At 33.8% G+C, this 19,129-nt stretch overlaps 1 long non-coding RNA gene across 1 annotated transcript; it reads right to left on the minus strand.

Moving 5' to 3' along the window:
• Positions 1-6,814: 6,814 nt before the first annotated feature.
• Positions 6,815-8,551, minus strand: LOC126699970 (uncharacterized). The gene is made up of 3 exons (XR_007646947.1): positions 8,377-8,551; positions 8,209-8,261; positions 6,815-7,389 (listed from the first exon to the last, which is right to left on the minus strand). It is a non-coding gene; the product is annotated as an uncharacterized LOC126699970 (long non-coding RNA).
• Between the last annotated feature and the right edge of the window lie 10,578 nt (positions 8,552-19,129).

Below are 19,129 nucleotides of genomic sequence, written 5' to 3' on the forward strand. Positions count from 1 at the left end.
TGGATAAATTATTATTATTTAAAAAAAAAAAAAAAAAGGTGCAAAAGTACATATGTAAAGCATAGATGTAAGATCTGAAGAAAGTGCACACGCCTGTTTGGCCTTTGTTTGTTTAAGGTCTAGTAAACCACTGTTTGGATGTGATGGGAAGGAATTGTGATACAATAGCCTCTTGAACACAGACATTATGAATGATTCTCTCTCTCTCTCTCTAGAAATATTTCTAGGAGTCTCCATCTGTCAACCACAGGGGCTTCTGTATGAAATAAGAAAAACAAGGAATTGAAAGGATACCTTTAATTTCATGCTGGATATCTCACAGAGGAATAATGTTTTTTTTTTTTTTTTTTTTTTTCAGCAATGCTATGTGAATTGTCTCATGGCTTTCCCCAAGCGCGTGAATTTGTTAGGTCCACCTGACATTAAGGATGATCACATATTGTAAGGAACATAAACTTTCTTATTGAAAAATAAGGTAAAGAATTCCTTAATGGAAAAGAAAGAAATAATGCAATCACACCAGTTGTAATGTATGGTATTCCAGCGTAATTTCACATATAGATGTGGCTTAAAAAGAGACTGCAATATCCTGTGGGCACAAATTTGTCAAGTACAGATTATACCTGTTTGTCTTCCATGTACACTGCACTGCACCGGCAGTACAATCACTAGCAAGTTTTATGTTCATGGCCTGCCAGTGAAACAAATAGATTCCAAAAGACTATTCGCCACCCACATTTTTCAGAATGGCCTAATTCTATCACTCCTCAAAATTATATAACCAATCATGGTTAAGATATAAATGAATTGGGAGCAAATTTGTTTTGTGAGAAATTGAAAGCAGGAAATTTCCTTAAATATTAGTAACAGTAGATTAAACATTTGTAAGTAGCATCTTACTATATGTGGCACCACAGTTGACACAAGGTAATTTTCAAGTTTCCAATATCGTCCACAATGAAATTTTTGGTATTTATAAGTTTCCAAATTGAAATCTATGGAAATATGATCGATTGAACTTTATATGACAAAGGCAAAAACCTACTTGACCTCTTAAATTATCAACCTTAAGCTTGGTACAAAAAGCTAGAATAGTAGGTATTGGTCTCATTTTATATATACAAGAGACATAAAGATCATGGGTCTATTTTTTTTTCCTCTATACAAGAATTTAAAGTTGTATCTTTAGGGGGAAACATTCTCTTTTTTCTTCCCCTTCTGTTCAACTAAACTGTCCATAAACTTGCTTTCTTTTCACAATTGATGCAGGATTTGTGTAATCAAAGTTATTTTATACATGCTCTCAAAAAAAAAAAAAAAAAAAAAACTCAACTAAATTGGCACATATCAATTTATGATCCAAGTTGGTCTGAACACATGTAGTGTAGTCTTGTGACTGAGGACAATAAGTGGTAGAAGTATACCTATCATTTAACCAGGGAAGACACCCATACTCACTAAAGTTGGATAGCCTTGAATATGTCAATTTGGTTCAGAATGTAGAATGGGCTTGCTGAAATTGGCAACATACTTCTATAACATTTTCTTAGAAACAGTAAAGCAATCAATAGGAATAGATATTAAGAACATATTTCACAATTTTTTATAGTATAAATAATATTAAGAACATATTCAACGATGAATTCAGGTTTGAGCATGTGTTCAATAAAGTCTAGAACAAATCAAGAAATCCAGTCCCAAGGTTGAAAAATTATAAACACATCCCAAGTCCTTTCCAACACTTTGATGAATGAAAATAGACACCATACCTCTGCATGAAAAAAAAAAATAGAGCTACTACCTTCCATGCAGGCAAGGTGACAGTGGATCTATCAACACATGGCATAATACAGATGACTTAAAGAACCCACTAATGGGCTGCTGAACACTTAACAAGTCAACAAGCCACTAATTGGCTGCTGAACACTTAGCAAGTTGACAGTGGATCTTCATAAGTTTCCTTCTTAAGTTCCTTTGATATCTTACTCTATATACTTCCCATATATGTCTATACGTATATGCCCAAATGCTATGGTTTAGCAATATGCTACATTGATTTAGTTAGTTAAGTGGGCCGAGTTAGAAGATAATATGGCCAATTGCAAAGCATTCATCAAAACATTTTTTTTTTTGATAGGTGCATAGCATTTATCAAAACATGGGTTCCTTTGATGCAGTAGTCATCATATTAGTGCTCAAATACATTTCTATGGTGTGATTGATATTCCAAACCAACTAGACATTGAAGGGCATGGCTCCAAAAATCATGGCTGACCCCTGCCTCTATGTCCTGCAAAGTCCTGTAGGTTTTGGGAGCCAGAATTGACAATTAGGAACTATGCAATATGCACATGATTTTTAATGCCTGTGGCCTTTTGGCACCAGCTCTCTCTATGTATTATTATGCCAAAAACTGTGGTTCAACCCTGCATGATATGAGAAATCAAACAGGGATAGAACCGGGGGGAAGGTCACAGGCACTCAAAATAATCTATTGCAACTTAAGTCAAAATATTCATAAAGAAGCTAATTATCCAAATAATAACAATGCCCTATTACTAGGACATGAACTTTACTTGGTCATAGCTCTATTGAATAAGAACCTATGGCATGATGTTTATATTTTGTTTGGGCAGATTGATTTAAGATAATGAAGGCTCTGATACCATTTTTGTGAGTGTAATAAATTATAGAGGTGTTATGTCGAATAGAAATAGAAAAATAGAATAAATGATTGCATATGGAGCACAAAGATTTACATGGTTCGACTCTAGACCTACATCCACAGGCAATGGTGTTGAATAGAAAGTTTCACTCAAGAAATAAGGAAAAGGAAAGACTGGTGCAAAACTCTGACAAAACCTAAACTGCAAACACACTCAATGTGTTATCTTTTGCCAAATTACAAGGACTGGCTCATAGAGAAAACATAGAGCTGGTTATGAGACTTTCTATGGAGACAACTAAAACCAAATAGGACTAGGTGATACTATTGGCTTTGTATTACAAGACGAGAGCTAACAGACTATCAATGGGTAATACTTCCATGTGGTACACGTAAGGCTTATTCAAGCCATGCATAAACTTGATTTATTATAAAATCAGTAGTCATCAACAATCCAATCACAAAATCATAGGCAAAAAAAAAGGCAATCAGGTTCGATTTAGAAGTTACATGTATGACTCTCTCACTGATAACACTCCAGTTACTATATATCCAACATATTTCATGGAAAATCATCTAAAAAACTAGAAAACACAGTTTTAGGACAATCTTTCTAATATATAGAATATCAACATTAATTTTCATACTTACCGAATTAGTGAATCTTTAAATCCTGCTACAGCTACAAACAGTTGTCACCAATGATTATGTTGATTTGTTATATTGAAATTGTGAATATAAGAATTTGAAATTATTATTAATGGCATATAACATATCTAATAAATCATTCTTTCACTTTTGTCAACTTCTTTGTTGTAAATGTGTGCCAAGACTTTCACATGTGTATTTGTTTTACAATTTTTTCCATACATTTTATTTATTTATTTAATTATGAATGTTGCTCGCTTACTAAGTTTTTAGTAAGGTTGAAAAATACTTTGGGGAGATTAACAAGTGTATAAGCAAAAATAGCTGATTTTACGAGAAGTTAACTGGAGAATGAAATAGGTGACTATATTGAAGCAATTGCTGAACATACCTCAATTCGAAGACACTTAAATCCAAAATCTCTTTCTCTCTCTCTCTCCAACCTTACTTTGGCTTGCCCAGCATACCTAACTGACACCAATTACAAGATATTCTGTTTTTCATTTTTGATAAATAAACCAAGTACAAGAATTACTTTCATAATCCAAAAGCATGACAAGTTAAAATTTAAGATTACTCCACTTTTAGAGCCAGATGTGACTTAATCTTTCTACTTTGTCTCATTGGGAAAATGAACTCCTTTGGTCAGTTTTATGCACAAGCTTTATTTAAAAAACTAGTGACAGTTAGAATAAATTTCTGGTATAAACAACAGCAATGCGATACACATGAGATTAGTACTTCCTAGGGGCTTGTCCTCTCTTAACATTCCAAAACATGTCTATGATCGGAGGAACTATCCTTGGAATGATCAAGATCAAAGGTATAATTATTCTTAATTTGAATTTGTTACAAGTTCCAGCTACAACATTGATAGAAATTCTTGCACAAGAAACAAAATTAGGAATTTATACCCTCTTTAGTCTAACCATTTTTCTAATTACCTAAAGGAATAGGTTTTCCCACAAGAATCATTGCAGAAATTTTTCTTTTTTTTTCCTAAAAGAAAATATTATATTAGGTATTCTGACTCCAATGATAATTGAATATATAAAAACTCACTTGCTATGTTGCAAAATTGCAGATTACACAATAACTCACCAAAAGAGTCCATGCAAACAATAAAGAGATGTGAATATAATCCAAAATATAAGAAATAAAAATCTCCATTACTCAGTCAGATGAAGTTGACATAATCTTGGATTTAAACTGCTAAGAAATTAAGAATGATGCCCAATCTTGAATATGGCATTATCCTACTTTGAAAGTAATTCTCAAGAGCAAGCACTAACATTGTAGTATGCCAGGTAGTGTACAAGATTGATCTCCGCTTAATTGACTTATAACAGACCCAAGACACCAAGAAGAGTACAGAAAGGGCACGATATGTTCATGTTTCTACCGGAAAACATGAAGAAGTTGAGTGCAATTCAACAATGAAGCTGATACTGCAAAGTATTGCCAATATATATTACTCCAATGCTAGCCAATCCTATATATAACAAGTGCGAAAAAAAGGGGGTAGGTTACTTCAGGCATGCATCCAAGACAAATTATATTAATCTCAAAATTGATAACTCACTAGAGTCATGCATATCACATGTTTTCAGGCAAAAACGATCTCTTTGAAACTGATTTCCATCTGTCATCAGAACAACAATATGGTCTTGTCTTACTGATCTCCCTGTGTCAATACCCCTGAATCCTGATCCCCTGTCAGCATCATTATGCACACCTGAAAGATTAAAGAAACAAAGAGGCGGCATGAGTTTCAGTTGTTGTAGTACGTTAAAATAGGAAGATTATATGTCATTTGTAATGATGGGTGATAATTATAGTCCAAATCAGTCATGATAACGCAAAAGGCAACATCATAACAGAGAACTATCCATAACTATTGTACCAAGTCAAATATGTTCTTCAAAAAAAAGCAAAAATACATTTGAATCTGATAAAATAAACCAAGGTTCCATAAAATCAATATCTTTGTTCAGCTTTTGGTGCATGCAATAATATACTGTTCATCAAGTTAAGGCACAATTTTCACTAGGAAGATGACTGTACACTAAATTACACGGAATAGTTTAATTTAATGTGGACTTCATGCTTTATAGAAATGCATGAAACAATAAAATGAACACTAGGTGTTCACGATAATACATAAGACAAGTACCATAAAATTCCTTCTCTTTTTCCAAGAATAAGATTAATTTGATAGTGCCAATCATTGCGTTCCACACATTCAAATAATGAGAGAGAGAGAGAGAGAGAGAGAGAGAGAGAAATTTTCATTAACTAATCAAATAAATTAAAACTTCCATTTGAGATCAAAGCAAAACAGAACATTATCTCCATAATACACGTGTTTATTCACCGCAACTATCTCTTGGTGTCAAGCAGTTGTTGGCACCAGCAGCCATTTTACCAAACTATATTAAAACCATTATGGCATGAATAATATCCCGCATTATACAACATACGAAAAGTTGGGAGAAAAAAATCTCATGCTTTTGTGAAAGTTTGGCACCAACAGCTAATAAGAAATGTCATTATAGAAAATTTGAAAACTTGATTACATTCGTGGTGAAACTTGGAAAGATTATGCTCAAAACTGCTAACATGCTATGTGAAGTTGCAGGTCACCATAACCACATCGAATGACTAGGTTCAACTGGTGTACCACAAGATGTGTAAACCAGAGTGTGACCATATGTGAAATATTTGGAGCAAGTGATCCTTGTATCACAAAAGTACTTCTAGAACCTCCCAAGCACCCTTCTCCCTGCTACAAGAGCTACTTTAAAAACCTTCCCTTGGGGTCTTTTAGAAATGACTAGCAATAATTGTTATTTTTATCTTCTTTCTAAATTTTGCAAGGACTTTTGATTACATAGCAAGGAAAAAAAATAACCAGCACTACGAATAGCTAGTATAAATAAAACTCTACCCATTCTACAGGAGTGAAAAAATGTTATGATCTGGAAATGAAGCTTTTTCCAAAGCTTTAGAGTTCTATTCTTTTTTGTCCCTAAAATATCATACAAGATTTTGATAAATAAAGCCTTCTAGCAGTCAAGCTCCAAACTTACTTCTATTTTTCATTGAAATAAAGCAGTGTCCAAAGCTCTAAAATCTCATTTACTATCAGAAAATGCTTATTGAATTTAAAAATGCTCTGATATATAGAAAGTTACAATCTGAGTGACTACTGACTAGTATCAAAATTATTTGACTCAGCCAAATGTTTCATGATTCAGTGACTTAAAATGTCCAATTAGCCTCACAACAACAGGAAACCGAAGTAATTCAAGCACGATAGGGTTTAAAACGAAACTACCAATTAGTAGTTAAATTAAGATTAGAATTTAGTAAAAATGTATCTATTCAACTCTATTGCTGAACGAATATTGTAACAAGCTTACCAAAATTTGTTGTAAGTAAAATCAATGCTGTTGTGATTAAGCAGGATCTATTTTTTCAACTCTCCACATGCAATAACAATTCCATAAAATTCAGGCTTTGACATTCATGATCTTACTTTCTTAATACAATGTGTTTTTCATTTCATAATAATAAGTAAAGAGATAGTAAAACTATACATTGTAAAGAAAAATATTAACAAACATCTGGTAAATCACTGATCTGACTTGTATGAGACAACTAACATGTACAATCAATGGTTTGAGGCTAGTATGACCCATAGTAATTAAGCGTACTGTATGCATTATCTGACAGTAATATTGTTCACCACACAAACACAAAAACAACAACAACAACAAAAAGATAGTGACATTGTTCACCGGCTTCGTGTGTGGCTCACTGGAAGAAATAGATGGTCAGTAATTTTCCTTGTGACTGACAGGCACTAGGAATCTTCTTGGGATATCTTGAGCATGTGAACGAGCAAGCAGTGGTCAAGCTAAAAGCAAGCATCACTACCAACCATTCTGATCAAAGACGCTGAACTGTTTTTCTTTCGAGAAGTAGACTTCAAGCTCTTTGACGCTATGCTCAAGCCAAAGTTAACCAATGCTTTCATGTCGATTCCTTGATTGCATCTCGTAATCAACACAAAGCTGATAAAGAAAAAATATGTAAGCACATCCTGAATATATCATACTTTCATATTTCATATAGGTAAAGGAAAATTTATGTGAAAGTATAGACTATTGAGTTGTTAATGAGGATGTATTAGACTTTATGAAGTACTATCTAGATAGATCTAGTAGATTGTAATTAAGATTTTTTTATTTTATTTTATTTTTTAAAATGTTGCTTTAACAGATCTAGTAGAATTTTGTGAAAATTATGTTGTTTGCCATCATTTTTTTCTATTAAAAAAAAAAATTAGCTTATTAAACTATCAAAATTTTTTATAGCCTCAATGTTCTTTAGGTGTACAACGGTATTTTAACTTTAACTAACTTTCAGCAAATAAACAATAAAAAGTTAACAAAAGATACGTCGAATAACGCAAAATTCCTAAAGTTGCAGTCATTAGTCACTGAAATTAAACAACATTAAGTAAAAGAAAAAAAATTCCAAAACTTTATCGGCAATGAAAACGTGTCAAAAGATTTTATTTGGCGTAAAATACACTACCGATCTAGAAGTAAAAAAAAAAAAAAATAGTAGATTTAGAAATTGTAGTTGGTTGTTCATATTAATTATATGCTAATTATGTGCAGATCTAAGGTAACAACCACCTGGAAAGCCAAAGCATAATTCAAAACATTGAAAAATATCAAAATAATCTAGGGTTTATGTACCACAAGATGGATTTATTAAATTTATTTATAGATTTACATAGAAGGAAAAAAAAAAATTCAGAAATTAATACATCACAAGCTTTAGAATAATGGAACCAAAAGAGAAAGGGTACGATAGATCTATACCACTGGTTATACAATCCCACCTCATCTGGCTGCATCCACGAATGTTATAGGAACTGAAACCAAAGTTCAAAAACACGTAACATCAGAAAATTATAGCAACATATATGAAACCATCTGTGCGCATAAAGATACGTGTTTGTGATAGCTAGGAAGAAAGAGATTCCTTACTTTGAAGATGAGTCATAATGTGGAAATCTGGTAATTCGCTGATTCGCTGTGAGCACAAACTTTTATGTTGATGCTGCTGTTTGATTCTCTTCTTGTTTGAGAATATGAGAATTTCTCCATTCTCCTCCATTGGAGTTTAGCTACAGATATCTATATACTACTCTCTGTGATCACAATGGTTTCTATGAGAGTTGAGAAGTGAAGAAGAGTGAAGCATGGTGAGGCTATTTTATAGCGTGTTTGGTTTGTAACGTATACTTCTCATACTTCGAGAAAATACGATAATTTCTAGGCCAACCCCCAATTGTACTTATCCTTTTGAGGATTCGATACCGACCAATATTATACTAATCTTACCCCTTAAAAAAATAAAAATTATCTTAACTTTTTTTTTTTTTTTCAAGAATCAATTCTCAAAAAAAAAAAAAAAAAAAAAAAAAAAAAAAATTGTCTTACCTCTAAATGTGCTGCTGGATACTTGACATAATCAAAGCATATTGTAAAACGGCATTAAGCATTTTTTACATATAATCAAAACATATTATAAAACTGCATTAAGCATTTTTTTTTTTTTTTTACGTATGTTACGTGAATTAGAATTTTAAATGATACGTGAACATTGTTTTTTGTAAAAGGTAAATTTTAGGTTTATAGTATAGGTTGACAAACTATGAGCAAATGTGTCACTTTTGTCCTGTAAGTAGATTTGAAGTTCAAGATGTGTACCTATGATTGCATGAGAGGTTTCATAATTGTTGGAATCTCTACGTTTGGTATATTGATTGAGATTTCAGCACATAACTTACTAAATTGATCTGTTGAGATAATAATCCAATTATAATCTTGAACAGCCTAATCAATCGACACAACTCTTTAGGGTTTTGTGGATTCCAAGTTAAGGTATAAAAAAGACTTAGATGATGTGATTTCAAACTTTGGAAAACTGCGTATTGCACAACTAAGGTGAGGGTTAACCAAGTTCTCACAAAAGCATCACCTAGTAATAAAGGAATTATTCAAGATTTTATGATCAAGTTGAAATTGTTAATGAGTAAACAAAGAAGATTCGAGAGGATTCTAGAAGGTGTGAGTAGGTGTTCATGTTCGAACAAAGTCTAGCTATGATAGAGTAGTCCTTGGTTTTGGAGCTATATGGTCACGTCAATTAGTCTACTTGAGTTAACAATATATTTACCGTTAAATATGTTGTGATCTTCCATCATTTTATAGTATTTGTTACCTTGAGGTTGGTGGATAAATTCTTGAAAAGTTTTTCTTATCTAATAGTGAAAATTAAATTTTTTTGATTGAAAATCATAAGGTAGGGCAAAATCATCATTTCACAAGTCTAGGGTTAAGAAAAAAAACCCCATTTTACAACATGGCATAATTCAAAACTTGACCAAACACCAAATTCAAGATGAATTGAACTTCTCGGGGCAAAATTGTTATTTTTCATACAAAAATTTGGGAACTTTATTCTATAAATATCAAAGCTTAATTCTCATTGGTTGAAAAGTAATCATAAAGTAGTAATGAGAATAAAATAAAACTTAGGTACAATTGTTATGTGCTGTACATTAAGTGTCCAGAAGACTTAACTTGAAGCATTGCTTCATTACATAGAAGTCCCTTAGGATCTGTTTGGATATTACTTATTGCTAAAAACTGAAAACACTGTAACAAAATAATTTTTAAATGTATGAATAGTGACATGGGAACCAGTTTTAACTTAACATTTGCTGAAATCCGTACTTGCGTGTCCCGTGAACAGTGCACGGGACCCATAGAAAAAATGCCAAATGCAGGGAGTTTCATTTTTTAGTGCAATCCAAACTCAACCTTAGTTTATTAGCAAAAATTATTTCCCCGAATTCCTTGTGTGAATTAATTAATTAATACAGTAGCACAATAAAACCTAATTTGGTTATGTTTTCCAATTTTGGTTTCTTGGAAACACACCAAATTTGTCTTCAACTATTTGAGCAAGTTCCTCACTCTCAATCTTTTTGACCTATCATCCAGTCTTTTCATTCCAAGATGAAAGTTTCAAATTCATATCTCTGACCACATCTTCCCACTATTATTTTTTCTTCTTTTAGAGCTCCTTACATCATATTTTAAACAAAAAAAAAGTAGGGATATTGTTAGAAAATTTAGTGAAAATCGTGACTAAAATATATGATGAAATCAAAATTTAGGCGGGATTAATGATGTAGGGGGTGAACTAAAAGATCTAGAAGTAGATTTGAATATTGGAAGCGGTATTTCAATTTATGGGATTGTTTTGGTTGTAATTGATTACTAACACAATATATATATTTTTTTATTTTAAATTTCCTTGTATGCCTTTTAACATTTTTTGAAGAGCAGTTTAGAATATTCTTACGCCTCATCTACAACGGCTTGCCCATTTAGCAGAACAATTTCACCAGTGTATCATGCTTCCTGTATGACTATGAATGACCCAAAGAAAAATACTAGCAAGATGACTAGAGGATGGTTAGTCAATTATAATGTCTAGAAGACTTAAATAGAAGCCTTACTTCTTTACAGAGGATAGTTCCTCATGGCTAAGCTTATAACAAAATTGCTGGGCATCTTTTTTGGGGCTTCGTATGCAGGTAAATGATGTCCCAGCCACATATGCAGGTACATAATGTTCCAGCAGGATATTTGGAGTGATCGTTGCTTTTTTCTGCAAGCACTACCACCAATATCTCCCTTGGCTGAAGAGACACTATGTGCCATGCAAACATGGGGGAAAAGTGTTCCATGTGGCAAGCGCGATGGATCATATTCCCTGAAATTAACTCAATAAAGTCAAATAAAAGCTATGATTATGTATAATGTCAAATTTGGCTACACGTTGGCAGTTGTCAGCATACTGGAACAATTCTTTTATCCTAAGGGAAATTTAGGAAGATGTGATAGATTCTGCCATCAGAAGAACAAGATGTTTATGATTAATACAACTGAAAGCCTCTTGTTTGTTTAAGGTCTAGTACATCACTGTTTGGATAAGATGGGAAGCCATTGTGATACAAAAGCCTCTTGAACACAGACATTTTTAATGATTCTTTCTCTCTCTCTCTCTCTAAAAACATTTCTTGGAGTCTCCATCTGCCATGCACAAGGGCTTTGGTATGAAATAAGAAATATAAGGAAATGAAAGGAAACCCTTGATTTCATGCTGGATATCTCACAGAGGAAGAATGTATTTCTGGCATTGCTATGTGAGTTGCCTCATGGCTTTCCCAAGCACTTGCAAAATTGTTAGGTCCACCAGCCATTTAAGGATGATCACATATTGTACGGACCATAAAATTTCTTATTGAAAAATAAGATGATGAATTCCTTACCGGAAAAGAAATAAATAATGTAGTTATACCAGTTGTAATGCAGGGTATTCCAGCTGAATTCCACAATTAGATGTGGCTGAAAAAGAGACTGCTATATCCTGTGGGAATCAATTTGTCGAGTACAAATTACATCCTTTTCACCTTCCATGTACACTGCACTGCACCGGCTGTCCTGTCTCTGGCTTTTATATTCATGGCCTGCCTGTGAAACAAATAGATTCCAAAAGACTATTCATCACCCTCATTCTTCAGCATGGCCTAAATTCTATCACTCTTCAAAATTATATAATCAATCATGGTTAACAAATAAATGAATCAGTCTATCTTTTATCTCAAAAAAAAAATAATAATAATAAATGAATGAATGAATTGGGATATAAAATTGTTTTGTGGCAGATTGAAAGCAGGAAATTTCTTTCTTTCTTTCTTTTTTTGAAAAAGATAAAATAAAGCAGAAAATTTCTTTAAATATCAATAACATTAGATTGAACATTCATATGTAGCATCTTACTATATGTGGCACCACAGTTGACACAAGGTAATTTTCAATTTTCCAATATCGTCCACAGTGAAATTTTTGGTATTTAATTAGTTTCCAAATTCAAAAACACTAGTTGAAATCAATGGAAATATGATTGATTGAACTTTATATGACAAAGGCAAAAACCTACCTGACCTCGTAGATTATCAATCTAAAGCTTAGTACAGAAAGCTATAATGGAGGGTACTGGTCTCATTTTATATATACAGGAGATATAAAGATCATGGATCTACTTTTTTTTCCTCTTTTTTCTCCCCATTCTGTTCAACTAAACTCAGTGCATAAACTTGCCTTCTTTTCACTATGGATGCAGGATTTGTTTAATTAAATTTATTTCATACATTCTCTCAAAAAAATAAAAATAAAACACTCTCAACTAAATTGGCACATATCAACTTATCATCCAAGTTGGTCTGAACACATGTAGTGTAGCCTTGTAACTGAGAAAGACGGTAAGTGTTAGAAGCATACCTATCATTTAACCATGGAAGACACCAATGCTCACTAAAGTTTGATAGCCTTGAATACGTCCATTTGATTTAGAATGTAGAATGGGCTTTCTGAAATTGGCAACATACTTCTATAACAGTTTTCTTAGAAATAGTAATGCAATCCATAGAAATAGATATTAAAAGCATATTCCACAATTTTTGATGGTATAAATTATATTGAGAACATATTCCACAATGAATTAAGGTTGGAGCATGAGTTCAACAACGTCTAGAACAAATCAAGAAATCAAGTCCCAAGGTTGTAAAATTAAAAACATGTCCCAAGTCCTTTCCAACACTTTGATGAATGAAAATAGACATCATACAACTGCAAGAAGAAAAAAAAAGCTACTACGTTCCATGCAAGCAAGTCTGCTGTGGATTGATCAACACATGGCATAATAGTTAAAAACAAATAACATAGTGATCAAAGCATATTACGAAGGACTTATAGAGCTTACTAACATTGGGCTGCAGAACACTTTACGTCGGTTGAGGGAAAGATGATCTAGTCCTTCTTTGAGAAAAAGGTCCGAGCATGATGCAAATGAAATTCTCTTTTCTTCCAACTCAATTCAACAGAACAGGACACATGCACTAGAATCTATTCAAAACATATTCAGCTAGAAGCAAGATGTAAAGGTTTACGTTTTGCAAAATTTCACAGGACACACTGGGGAAAAGATCTCTACACATTGAAGGGAGGTCATTCTTTATAAACACATTCTCATGTGCTTCTCTAGGCGATGTGGGATTCCATGGAATGCAAGACCCCCCTTTTTGGATCACTACAATCCACCCCCCTTACGGGCACACGCGTCCTCGCGTGTGGGGCCCACACTTTCGGTAGGGCATGGCTCTGATACCATCTGTAACAACCCAAGGAAAAGCGCTAGCTACATCTGCGTTATACCATAAAAAGACTAGTCACAATTGAGACTCTTTATAGTTGTTAATAAAGGCCAGATCTACCCAGTAAATACCCGATGTGGGACTCATCACATACCCATACACATCACACAATCAATCATATTGGGGCATCACAATCTCCCCTAGTTAAATCCCTAATGTCCTTGTTAGGACTCACTTTGTGGGATAGTGTCTCCGAGCCCACATGGGGTTACTGGGCTAGCTCTAATACCATATGTAACTACCCAAGGAAAAGCGCTAGCCACATATGCGCTATACCTCAAAAGGTTTAGTCACAATTGAGACTCCTTGTAGTTGTTAATAAAGCTCAGTTCAACCCAATAAATACCCGATGTAGAACTCATCACACACCCACACACATCACACAATCAATCAAATTGGGGCATCACAATCTCCCCCACTTAAATTCCTAACGTCCTTATTAAGACCCACTTTGTGGGATAGTGTTTCTGAGCCCACACGGGATTACTGAGCCGACTCTGATACCATATTTAACGACCCAAGGAAAAGCGCTAGCCACATCTGTGCTATACCTCAAAAGGACTAGTCACAATTGAGATTCCTTGTAATTGTTAATAAAACCCAGTTCAACCCAGTAAATACCCGATGTGGGATTCATCACACACCCACACACATCACATAATCAATCATATTAGGGTATCACAATCTTCCCCACTTAAATCTCTAACGTTTTCGTTAGGGCCCACTTTGTGGGGTAGTGTCTCTGACCCCACACAAGATTATTGGGCCAGCTCTGGTACCATATTTAACTACCCAAGGAAAAGCGCTAGCCACATCTGCGCTATACCTCAAAAGGATTAGTTACAATTGAGATTCTTTGTAATTGTTAATAAAGCCCAATTCAACCCAGTAAATATCTGATGTGGGACTCATCACACACCTGGGATTCCATGGAATGCAAAACCCCCCTTTTTGGGTCACTACAATCCACCCCCCTTACGGGCACACGCGTCTTCGCGTGTGGGGCCTACACTTCCGGTTAAGGCATGGCTTTGATACCATCTGTAACGACCCAAGAAAAAGCGTTAGTCACATCTGCGCTATATCTCAAAAGGACTAGTGACAATTGAGGCTCTTTATAGTTGTTAATAAAGGTCAGATCTACCCAGTAAATACCCGATGTGGGACTCATCACACATCCACACACATCACACAATCAATCATATTGGGGTATCACACATTCTTCATGCTTCCCTCACTCACAGCTATGACCTTTCAACTATGCAATGAAAACCTATTAAGTTTCAAAAATTTTGTGTTTGAAGAGATGCATAATGCTTAATGAATTTATGACTTGAGTACTGGAATATATATCAGATCCCGGACAAGGAAGAGATTTAAAATAAACCAAACATTAAGCTGGTTTTACGTACCTGTATGCTTTGACAGAGATTTAAGTTAGGGTCACCGAAGACGCAAAAAGTTTCCTTCTTAAATTCCTTTGATATCTTACCTTATATTCTTCCCATATATGTCTATACATACATATATATATATATATATATATATTTATATATATGGCCAATTGTTATGGTTTAGCAATATGCCACATTGATTTGGTAAGTTGAGTGGGCCAAGTTATAAGACAATATGGCCAACTGCAAAGCATCCATCAAAACATTTTTTTGACAAGTGCATAGCATTTATCAAAACATGGGTTCATTTGATGTTGTAGTCATCTTTTTAATGCCCAAATACATTTCTATGGTGGGATTGATATTCCAAACCAACTAGACATTGATTAAAATAGCTCTACAAATCATGGCTGACCCCTGCCTCTATGTCCTGCAATGTTTTGTCGGTTACTGTAGCTATGCAATATGCACATGATTTTTAATGCCTGTGACCTTTTGCCACCAGCTCTCTCTATGTATTATTATGCCAAAAATCATGGCTCAACCTTGCATGATATTGGAAATCAAACAGGGAGAGAACAGGGTGAAAAAGGTCTTGGGCACTCAAAATAATCTGTTGCGACTTAATCAAAATATTCATAAAGAAGCTAACTAGCCAAAATAATAATAGCAATGCACTATTGCTTGGTCATGAACTTTACTTGGTCATAGCTCTATTGAATAAGATCCTATGGCATGTTTTTTATATTTTGTTTGGGCAAATTGTTTTGAGATAATGAAGGCTCTGATACCATTTCTGTGAGTGTAATCAATTTTAGAAGTGTCATGTGGAAAAGAAATAAAAAAGTAGAATAAACAATTGCATATGGACCACAAAGATTTACATGTTTTGACTTTAGACCTACATCCACAGGTGACGGTGTTGAATAGAAAGTTTCACAGAGAAATAAGGAAAAGGAAATTGTGGTGCAAAACTCTGACAAAACCTAAACCTCAAACACACGCAATGTGCTATCTTTTGCCAAATTACAAAGACTGGCTCACAGATAAAACATAGAGCTGGTTAGGAGGCTTTCTGTGGAGACAACCTAAACCAAATAGGACTAGGTGATACTATTGGCTTTGTATTACAAGACAAGAAAGCTAACTGACTATCAATGGGTTATAATTCCATGTGGTACAGGTAAGGCTTATTCAAGCCAAGCATAAACTTGATTTATTATAAAATCAGTAGTCATCAACAATCCAACACAAAATCATAGGCAAAAAAGAAAGGCAATCTGGTTGGATTTAGAAGTTATATGTATGCCTCTCTCACCAATAGCACTCTAATTACTATATCCAACATATATTATGGAAAATCATCATAGAAACTAGAAAACACAGTTTTAAGACAATCTTCCAATTATATAGAATATCAACATTAATTTTCATATTTACTGAATTAGTGAATCTTTAAAGAGTCCATGCAAACAATAAAGAGATGTGAATATAATAAAAAATAAAAGAAATAAAAATCTCAATTACTCAGTCAAATAAAGTTGACATGATCTTGGATTTAGACTGCTAAATAAATTAAGAAGGATGCCCAATCAAGAATATGGAATTATCCTACTTTGAAACTCATTCTCAAGAGCAAGCACTGATATTGTAGTATGCCACGTTGTGTACAAGATTGATGTACGCTTAATTGACTTGTAACGGACACAAGACAGCAAGAAGAGTACAGAAAGAGTATGATATGTTCAGGTTTCTACAGGAAAACATGAAGAAGTCAAGCGCAATTAAACAATGAAGCTGATACTGCAAAGTATTGCCAATATATATTACTCTAATGCTAGCCAATCCTATATATAAGAAGTGCAAAAAAAAAAGGGGGGGGGGGGGGGTGGGTACTTGAGACATGCATGTAAGAGAAATTATATTAATCTCAAAATTGATAACTCACCAAAGCCATGCATATCACATGTTTTCAGGCAAACACAGGGGGTGTTTGGTACATGTTTTCAAACAACAATTTTCAATTTTTAAACAACATTACATGTATTTCCACACACTTTTTCACTCCCATGTATTTTCACACATGTTTTCAAACAAGAAGTTTCAGTTTTTAAGTGTATGTACTAAACACCCCCACAATCTCTTTGAAACTGATTTTACCATGTTTCATCAGAACAACAATATGGTCTTGTCTTACTGATCTTTCTGCATCAATTACCCCCCAATCTACTGTCAGCATCATTATGCACAGCCGAAAGATTAAAGAAACAAAGAGGCCGGCATGAGTTTCAGTTGTTATAGTATGCAAAAATAGGAAGATTATATGTCAATTGTAATGAAGGGGGCTATAAACTTATAATTATAGTCCAAATCAGTCACAATAATGCAAAAGGCAACATCATTACAGAGAACTATCCATAGCTGTTGTACCAAGTCAAATATGTTCTTCATAAAAAAGAAAAAATACACTTGAATCTGATAAAATAAACCAAGGTCCCATATAATCAATATCTTTGTTTTGCTTTCAGTGCACGCAATAATATACAGTTCTTCAAGTTAAGCACAATTTTCACTAGGAAGATGATTGTAGATTACTAATTACACAGCATAGTTTAAATTAACGTGCACTTCACGCTTTATTGAAATGCATGAAACTATAAATGAACACTAGTTGTTCACAATAATACATAATACAAGTACCATAAGATTCCTTCTTCTTTTTTGCCAAGAATAAGATTTCATTTGGCAGTGCCAATCATTGCATTCCCGACATTCAAATAATGAGAGAGAGAGATTTTCATTAGCTAATCAAATAAATTAAAACTTCCTTTTGAGGTCAAAGCAAAAAAGAACTTTTTCTCCTGAATACATGTGTACAAAATTGTTCACCAGTTTAACAATGACGTTGTTCCTTAAACCTGCATGTGTTTATCCACCAAGACAATCTCCTAGTGTCAAGAAATTGTTGGGACCAGCAGCAATTTTACCAAACTATATTAAAAGCATCATGGCATTAAAAATAGCGGCATTTCAGAACAAACGAAAAATTGGGAGAAAAAAACTCTCACTATTGTGAAACTTTGGCACCAACAGCCATTTTACCAAAACTATATCCAAACCATTATGAAATGTCATTATAGAAAATTCAAAAAAGTGAAGAAGAAATATTGATTAATTTCGTGAAACTTGGAAAGATTACGCTCAAAACTGCCAACAAGCAATGGGGCCCCGTTTGGTATGGCAATTCAAACACATGTTTTCAGTTTTTAAACAATATTACACGTATTTTCACACATGTTTTTAAGTGCATGTACCAAACACTCCGTAAAGTTGTAGGTTAACCACCATAACCACATCCAATGACTAGGTTCAACCAGTGTACCACTAAATGTGTAAACCACACTACCAGTGTGACCATATGTGAAATATTTGGACCAACTGATCCTTGTATCACAAAAGTACTTCTAGAACCTCTCAAGCATCCTTCTTCCTGCTACACAAGCTACTTCAAAAACCTTCCCTTGGGGTCCTTTTAGAAATGACCGGTAATAATTGTTATTTTATCTTCTTTCTAAGTTTTGCATGGTCTTTTGATTACATAGCATAAAAAAAAATGACCAGCACTACATATAGCTTTTGTTTTTTGGGGGAAACAGCACTACAAATAGGTAGTATAAGTAATCTCAACCCATTCTACTGGAATGAAAAATGTTATGATATGCAAATGAAGCATTTTCCAACGCTTTTAGGTTCTATTTTTGCCCCTGAAATTTCATACAAGATTTTGATAAATAAATGGTTCTAGCTCCAAACCTACTTCTATTTTTCATTGAAATAAAGCATTGTCCAAAGCTCTAGAATCCCATATATTTACTATCAGAATGAAATGAGGATTGAATTTAAAATGCTTTGATTTAGAAAGCTACAATCTCAATGACTAGTATCAAAATTATTTGACTCAACCAAAATTTTCATGATTTAGTGACTTCAAATGTCCAATTAGCCTCACAACAACAGTAAACCGAAGTAATTCAAGTACGATAGTCTTTAAAA

The sequence above is a fragment of the Quercus robur genome, chromosome 9 (assembly GCF_932294415.1).
Source record: "Quercus robur chromosome 9, dhQueRobu3.1, whole genome shotgun sequence".
NCBI lineage: Eukaryota > Viridiplantae > Streptophyta > Magnoliopsida > Fagales > Fagaceae > Quercus > Quercus robur.